The following is an 8,702-nucleotide window of genomic DNA, read 5'->3' as shown; positions in this document are numbered from 1 at the left end:
TCTTTGCAGTGAGGCAGAAAAATTTAGATCAAGCAAGGCTCCTAAGGAAAGACATAGGAGACGGCAAACAGACAAGGCCATGAGCAAAAAAATTGGAACATATGACCAAAATTTAAGTGGATCCTAACAGAGTATCCCAAAACTTTAGGAACAGGAGAAGTGCGTATAAATATTTATGAACAGAAGAAGATTCCCACACAGCGATGCCAAAACGTTGACAACTATAAACGATCCCAAACCTTTAGGAAGAAGGGCCTCCAATGTCTTTCATATGATGTTTTAGACTGAGCTTTAAAAATACAAAAAGATCACCAAACAATTTAATTAAACTATTAACTCAAAATATATCTTCCCAAATTTCAAAAGAGGAAATACAGATCATCTCAAATGGAAAAAAGTATAAAAGCAAAAACGAGATACTTAAAATCAGTCTTAAATTCAATATCAAATCCACAAACACTTTAGGAGCAGACCAACAAACTTTAAGAGAAAACAGAATAAGATTATATAAAACTTTAAAAAGACTCTAAAATGAGATCCAGGTGTTAGGAACAAACACCACCCTGAATTTTACATGCAGAAGAAGAGCATCGTATGCCTCTCGAAGACAACTCTAATGTTTAAGAACGGAGGAAGTCTTCAATCACTCCAAGCCTTAAATGCCACTCTCCTAGAGAGGGAGAGAGAGAGAGAGTCCATGCAGAGAGCAGAAACAGGAGAAACACACTTGATTCTCCTCAGTCACGCTATTAAGAGCTGGATGTGAACGAAGCCAAACTCGCTCACTGTGTGAGAGCTGGCTTGGCGAGTTATTTCATATTTCTTAGTGACGGCACAAAATTTAATTCAGAGCAGAGCGTAGTGCATGCGTTTCCAAAATTTGCTGAATAGCTCAAAAAAATTGTATAGGAAACATTGTACAGTTATACAACTCAAGTCCTGGTTATGGGTTCCTCACACTTATCATTCACACAAGCCTTCTATACAGGAGCAAAGTTATACTTTGAGGTAGTCAGGACAAGATACTGAATTGACGGGACGTGTTGTACATCTGAAGGTCTGTCTGAACTAAGCAGAATTTTAAGTGCAGGATTAAAGCTTTGAATCAAAACGACTAAATTTTAAACATCTTAAATGGCAGGGCCAGTGAGAATCACCTGTTTATCATTATTTGCAGAGATCTTCAGCTCAGACACAAAGTGCTGCATAAAGTGGGGTCTCATTAGCTGTCATGCAGTTATGTTTTTTTCCTTTTTTTTTCCTTGTATGCGTCGGATCACGTGTATGCCACATGGAGATTTCTGTGAAGCAGCTTGTGACCACAGATGAAGTTACAGGTATCCTGATTCAGCTTTTAGTGAACTGCACTTATCTATTATTCATCTTTCTGGGTCACATTCTCCCTCAAGTATTCCACTAGGCTGCCTGTAAATACGTACCATAAGTGCAGCAGCAGTGTTCCCCTCTTTATTACAACTAAGCTTGCTAATTATGCTGAATTCCAACGATGATATTGGGGCGAAGTCACAATTTCTCCCCTTCTTTCCTGAATGCAAGCTGTGAGCAGCTAATTTTCTACACCTTGAGTTAAGGATTAAAATCTCTGTGGCCTCGCCCACTAACCGTCCCTAGACAAGTCCTGTTAAAACGAGGAAAGACGTGGCATGAATAATTTTGATATAAAGCATGTTTCAAGGCGAGAATGGCTTCGTCTCTTTAATTAAAGTTAATTATGTAAAAAGCAATGTAAATAGTAATATATTAAATTGTGTTAGGACAAATGTTGATTCAGTGTATAGTGCTTTGTCTACACTGTTAAAACACTTAATGCTAGTCACCTAAATGCTAGTTTAATTTGAATATCTTTCATTTGTTTACCATATAAGTAAGAATATTTCATATGACCTGACTGTCCAGCTAGAGAAATGTTTTATTTTGTGCTGTAGCGTTACTATGTAATATTTTTTTTACTTATTTTAGTGTCTGTAAACTACTGCACTGTAATGTAATTTCATTAGCCATTTCACAATCATGGATGAAAAACTGGTCATTTTCTTTTCTTTCTGTTATCAGGTTTAATTAAAGAATATAGCTGGATTGATAAACTGAATTAAAAAAAGTGACAGTTTAAAAAGCATTCTCCAACTTAACCTAATGATCTCTAAAATACTTATCTCTAAAATACAGCTAACCTGTATTATTATTTGCTTTACAAGGACATTAAAGAATTTAAGCAAAGCCTGGATAAGCAGTGATACAGATTGCCCTCGTCAGTGACCACACTCCCAGATCTGCAGCCACTGTGTTTGAATGGACTTCAATCACGGAGAGAACAGATGTCCAAAGATGCTGTTCTCTGCTGATGGGCATAATATATATCTGAAGAAACTCAAATTTGAGGTATTTCAGAAGCTGTTCTTTGAAATTTATAGTATGAAAACTTCTAGGAAAGTTTCACGCTGAAGGAACAGTATTTTCTAAACACAAACCTATAGTTTTTAAAAGTTTACTGTTTAAAAGATCACTGTTCGGAAGTCTTTATTGTATTTAGACAATGTTTTACAAGTGTAATATAAATTAATTGCCACTGTTGTTTCAAAATGTCCAAGGAAAGACCAAAAGACCAAGGAAGCTAGTATGTCTGAAATATGTCAGTCATGATTTAATTATTAATGTTATTATTGTGTATTGTAAAGTTGCTGTAATAAGAGTTAATTGTGTTAATTGAATTACTTTATTTACATGAATGTAAAGATAATATAAAGGAAATAAAACCACCTAATTGTTGATTTTTTATGTTGAGCCAAAAGATTACTTTTTAGAGTGTATTACTACTACTACTACTACTACTACTAATACTACTACTACTACTACTACTAATAATAATAATAATTATTATAATAATCATTAGCATTATCATCATCATCAATAAAATTTGTTTAAATAAATTGTTAAACAAACAAACAAACAAACAAACAAACAAAAACAAACATACAAATAAATGAGCTATCACTTACGAGACAGCACTGTGACTATCTAACATGTTAGAGTTTTATTGACAATGATATTTATTTTTTGTGTTACAGTAATATACAGTACAAGTCATTGTTATAATTATCATTATTACATAACTGTGAGCAACAGTAATACAAACGCAATCAAGCATTAACTTGATTACTCACTCCATTTTTTATACCATATTTTATGTGCAGATTATTATTAACACATCTCTCTCCCTTCAAGAACAAAAGTAAACCACAAGCTGTCTGATAAAATTTTTTCAAGATGCAAGCAGCGTTCCTTCTCAGAAATAAGACAACTAACCTCTGAACATACACTCAGAAAGGTTGTGTTGCAATAAGAAAGTATAGAGACATCAGAGATGTCAGATGTAAAAGAGGGAAGTTGGATGTGGATGATCTGCACAATTTCATGACTTTTGCTTCGCACACACACACACACACACACACACACACACACACACACACACACACACACACACACACACACACACGCAAAGAGCCAACATGTTTCCAACATGATGATTGTCATCGGCTCTATCGTGGATTTTATTTTTTGCCTCACATCTATTGCACTTAGACAGAGTTTGTTTTTTATTGATATGTTCTAATACATTGAGTTCCAGTTTCTAGAGATGGCACTAATCCGGTACTCAGGATTAGGTATCGGGAAAAGCAAGAGCTTATTTAACCCAGCCCTGTAACAAATGGAAAAGATTGAAATTGTATTTGGAAAAGATTTTTTTTGGAACTGGAAATATTTACATATAAATGTGAGACATGATTGTATTATTTTGTTTGTATAAATTTTTATTACATTGACACCTGATACACTAATTATATTTGGCTTATTTTTGTGAATTTAACTGCATAAAAAGTGTTGGTTTTTTGTGTCATGTTTTAGATATGTGTTTGCGTTGTTTTTGCATTTTTTACAGCCTATGATAATAATGTAAATAAAAACATGAAAAAAATAAGCTTTCAGTGAGACACGTAGGTTACGTTTTAGATTATTTATGACCATCACAGGAGCATCTTGGTGACAGGGATTTAAATATTAAACAATGTCTGGGAGATTCTGTAAATCTTTTTGTTTGTTTTTCATTGAATCATTGTTGCGCTGCAATTTAGGCAATTTTAATTAGATTTGCTGACGTGTAAAATGCAAATTTGTCTCCATTGTGGCCTTACTGCAGTTCCTTATTTGTTATTTTTTAAGTTTATTCATCCAACATTTTTTTATTTATACATTTCCTTCTATATCTTTGGGTGATTTTTTTGTACATCCTGGGTTTGAAATGTTATGCAGAATTGTTTTATGAATTTTTATGCACATTGACATATTAAAAAGGTTGTCAGTTTCATTTATCACTTCATAGGCAGTTTTGGTTGCTTTAATACAAAGTTGTTTTTGTGTGCTGTGTGTTAAAGAAAATAATAGTTGTCTTAAGCACTTGTTGACTACAACATAACACACAGACACAGACACAGACACAGACACACACACACACACACACACACACACACACACACACACACACACACACACACACACACACACACACACACAAAACACATTATTTCACTCAGTCGACTATAAGGCCAGGCTTGACAATTCTGATTCAACTATGTAAATCCTTAATCGGGGACACCACCATATTTATTTTTAAATAAAAGAGTCTTACAAAGAATAAATTATAATAAAAAATTTTTCTTAATTTTTGTATTGTTTGTTTGTAATATTGTTAATTTTGTTTTGCTGCTGTTGTAAAGGCAGTGGCAATGTTATTACAGTGTACACAAGAGACCCTGTATTACATTAACATTTGCAGTTAGTTGATTTTGTGGTAACCCTTTTTCCCCTCTTTTTTCTTTCATCACTCTTAGTGTGTATTGTTTTTCAGTTACTAAAAATGTTTCCAGTGGAGATTTACCAGTTCAATTTTATCCACAATTAGGTTTTAATCTGGGCCGTTCTCCCTCACAAGCCATGTCATATTTTGTGAATATTCACATTGTGTGCACTCGTGTGTGTGTGTGTGTGTGTGTGTGTGTGTGTGTGTGTGTGTGTGTGTGTGTGTGTGTATGTGTGTAAGGCCTGGCAACAGCAGCGTGTTCCTGTTTTGGCTCTTTCTTTTCCTTTACTATTGCTGTATAATTCTATGACACACACAAACACATACACACAAACACACAAATGCAGAACACTGTCACTAAATGATCCCTCACAGAATGTGTTGGAAAACTAGTTATCTGAAAATCTACAAATGCTTCCCTTATGTTTCATACCACCTCTAATCATTTACAGTTTTTATATATTATGGACATGCAGATATTATTCCACACAAACACTATGTGTAGTTGGAGAACCTTGTTTTTAACTATTACTTACCAGAAATATCATATTTTTTTCTCTCTCTGTATTTGGAGAAGATATCCAATCACTGAGCTGTAAAACATGATCACTGAACCACACCAAGCGTTCGGTCGTTCTCTGAACTTTGTACGTTTTCCACTCTCGTGCTGTCTGCATACAGTCTGATAGCTGTTCTGTTGTCACTGTAAAGGCTTCAGTCGTCAGCATGATGAGTGTTCATGCTAGGGTGTAAGCAGCAGCGTGGCCATGTTATGATGTTATAATCACTGATATAGTGACCTGCATGATCAATCAGCTATTTTTTGTTCTAAAAGCATTGGTGTTTTTTCACTTGGTGGGCATTTAAGTTAAAGTGGAACAACTTTGATGCAAGACAGAACAGAGTCAGGATATCATCCCTGGTTTTGTTTGCTTCTTGGTCAGTGATCATATTTGTGATCTGAAAAGAGATCATTGAAAGGAGTTATGGCTATAATTAAAATTTGTTATATGACCTGCTAAATGAAAGATTCTTTGACTCAAACACTAACGTGTTGAACGTTGAGTGTCGATCACTCACTTGTTAAATGGGCTGCTGAATTGTATTCATTCATTCATCATTCATTTTCTCCCGCTTATCCGTAATTCGGGTCGCGGGGGCAGCAGTCTAAGCAGGCCCCCGCCTTCGACTGCTGCCCAATCCTCACAGCACCGTCCCTTACGGTCCCTCCTGCAGGTGGTGAGCCCATGGGAAGGCTGCTGAATTGTAATCATGACTAAAATATTAGCAGACACAGAAACACTGTATACTGAGACAGAGGCTAATCTTAGTCTGGACCGAAAACTACTCAATCACTGATCCAGTGAATGTGAGAGTTGAACACTGACTCATTAAATGAGGTGTGAATTTCGGTCATGACCAAGGGTTCACTGTCTCAATCACTAAAATACAGAAAATAAAGTAAAGTGATGTGGAGTGTTAGTCAAAAGTGGTTTTGACTAAAATGATTTACTAAATGAAAGAGCGTTGATCAGATTTGGCTAACACATTTCTCAGATAATAACAACAACAAAAAAAAAATTATATTATAATCATGAAGGTGGTCATAGATATGAATAGTGCTTTGGTATGCAAATTGCACACTGCAAGTTCCACTGTTGATGCCTGTCAACAGTGAGTGAAGAAAGATTATGACTCAATTTATGGCAGGGACTGATACCTCATAACTGATTTTCACCTAAATGACTAAGACAAAAAGAACAAATTGTTAATGCAAATGAATTGTTGATTCTGGAATTTAAAGTCCTTGACCAACATTTATGTCACTAGAACTGAATTTACCACTGTCCATTTCCTTCTGAATCTGATTTTGCTGTTATTAAAGAAAATGTTATTATAAAAACGATTAGGTCATAGTTCTGTAGGCATAGTAAGCAGTCTGAAATTGTATACTGTGATGGCTAATTTAGCAACATGCAAAGAAAGTCCTAATTCTAGCACTAAGTCACACTGCTATATCTAAAAGCCATCGGATGACACCACAGTCATGAGACAGCTACAAACATGGGAGAAGCAATGTTGACATTCCTGTGGAAAATAAACTGTGTGAACTTCTAGTGATTAGCTGACAAAATTTTTTGTTCATAATAATTCGATTAAGCGTGTTTATTTGGTTGCTTTTGTGAACAGAAATAATCTTCAAAGAAACAGACTTGTAAATCCAGCGATATAGATCTACGAAAACTCGCTCACGTGCACTGTATAGATCTTCATTGCTCTTTGGAAGGGCACGGCGTGGTGTCATCCCCTCTCCTCACTCACCTTTCACCTACATCGACTTCTGAACCAGCTCTCCATGGTGACATATTGGCCTCATTAGTGGTGTGTTGAACAGGGCTACAGTGAAACGCTAACCTTTCCCCTAGATCATGCTTTAGTGCGAGTAGATAAGCTGTGCAAATCCTTACAATCTAGCAGCGAGGAGCCGACTGAAGGAACACAGCTATATCATACTTGGCTTATCACTAGCACCTCCGATCTGGCTGCGTCTAAAACAACTCCCTATTGGACAGCGGATAAATCAAATAGCTGAACACGCGATGAAGCCGGCAATAGTCGCACGTGGCACACACGCTGTTCAGACCCATGAATGACGTGGCACCTTGGTGAAGTTGCAGGTGTTGCAGGTGTGTTGATTTAGTGAGTTATGGTAAAGCGACAACGTGTCCCTTAGTGTGGTTTGATAAGATGTATCAGAAGGAATTCAATTGATAATCGCAAAGTCATCAGCATAATTACTCAATTAGTCTGTCTAATTAGCCAGGTCAAATAAAATACAAATGTTCATGTTGAAATGCAAGTTCAGTGCAAAAGTTTGCTCACTATCGGCATACGGTTCTTAATTAACACACGGAAAATGCATGCTATAGTATTAATCTAAAATTATCTTATTAATTTTATTGTTTTTGTCATGTTGTCACAATGCCTGTATAGATTTCTTCACTCCTAGTACAACACTAACGGGAAAGGCTTTGAAGCCACCATGTGGGATACATATGAAAAATTAAGATAAATAAATCCTTTCTTCAAGTTCTGTAAAAGGTTGTATTCTTATCACGGTTTTCTGATTTGAGAATGCACTTTTGAACATATAACTAAAGCACTGCATGGTATGCAGCATTTCAATATATGCCTTTTAAAAACAAAATGTACAGTCCATGCCCAGAGATCAATTTGTAAAAACAAAGAAAAAAATTCCTTGAAGCAACACATGTAAAATTCTCAGGAGATGCATTAAAACCAATTTCACAAGGAGAAGAAAGTTATTATTATGTTGCAGACATAAACCCAAAATCCACATAGACTTTGGTCAGCTGGCTTTTGCAATTGTTAATAAAGATTACTGCTGACATTGACACAAAATACTTTTTATACACCAACCATCCACTTTATTAGAAACACCTGTACACTTGCAGTTATTCAATCAACCAATCATTTGGCAGAACAGCAATAGATAAAATAATGAAGATCAGACCTTGGTATGGTTACTGGTGCCAAGATTCTCTGCACTTTACACAGAATGGTGCAAAAAACAAAAAACATCTTGAGAGCAGGAGTTCTGCTGTTTGTCGTTGAGAATTTCAGAATGGTTTAAGCTGACAGGAAGGCTATCGTAACTTATATAACCACTGTTTTACTACTGTGTTAAAATGAAAAGCACCTCAAAAATGTACATTTTAGGAGTCAGCAGCAATTACATGATGCAAATGGTAACATGAATAGCATTTTAAAGGAAGAGTTAAGAACATGTTGTTGGATATCACTA

The sequence above is a fragment of the Silurus aristotelis genome (genome assembly GCF_946808225.1).
Source record: "Silurus aristotelis genome assembly, chromosome: 9".
In the NCBI taxonomy this organism is placed as follows: domain Eukaryota; kingdom Metazoa; phylum Chordata; class Actinopteri; order Siluriformes; family Siluridae; genus Silurus; species Silurus aristotelis.
The sequence above is the reverse complement of the archived record's forward strand: the minus strand, read 5'-3'. Positions refer to the sequence as shown.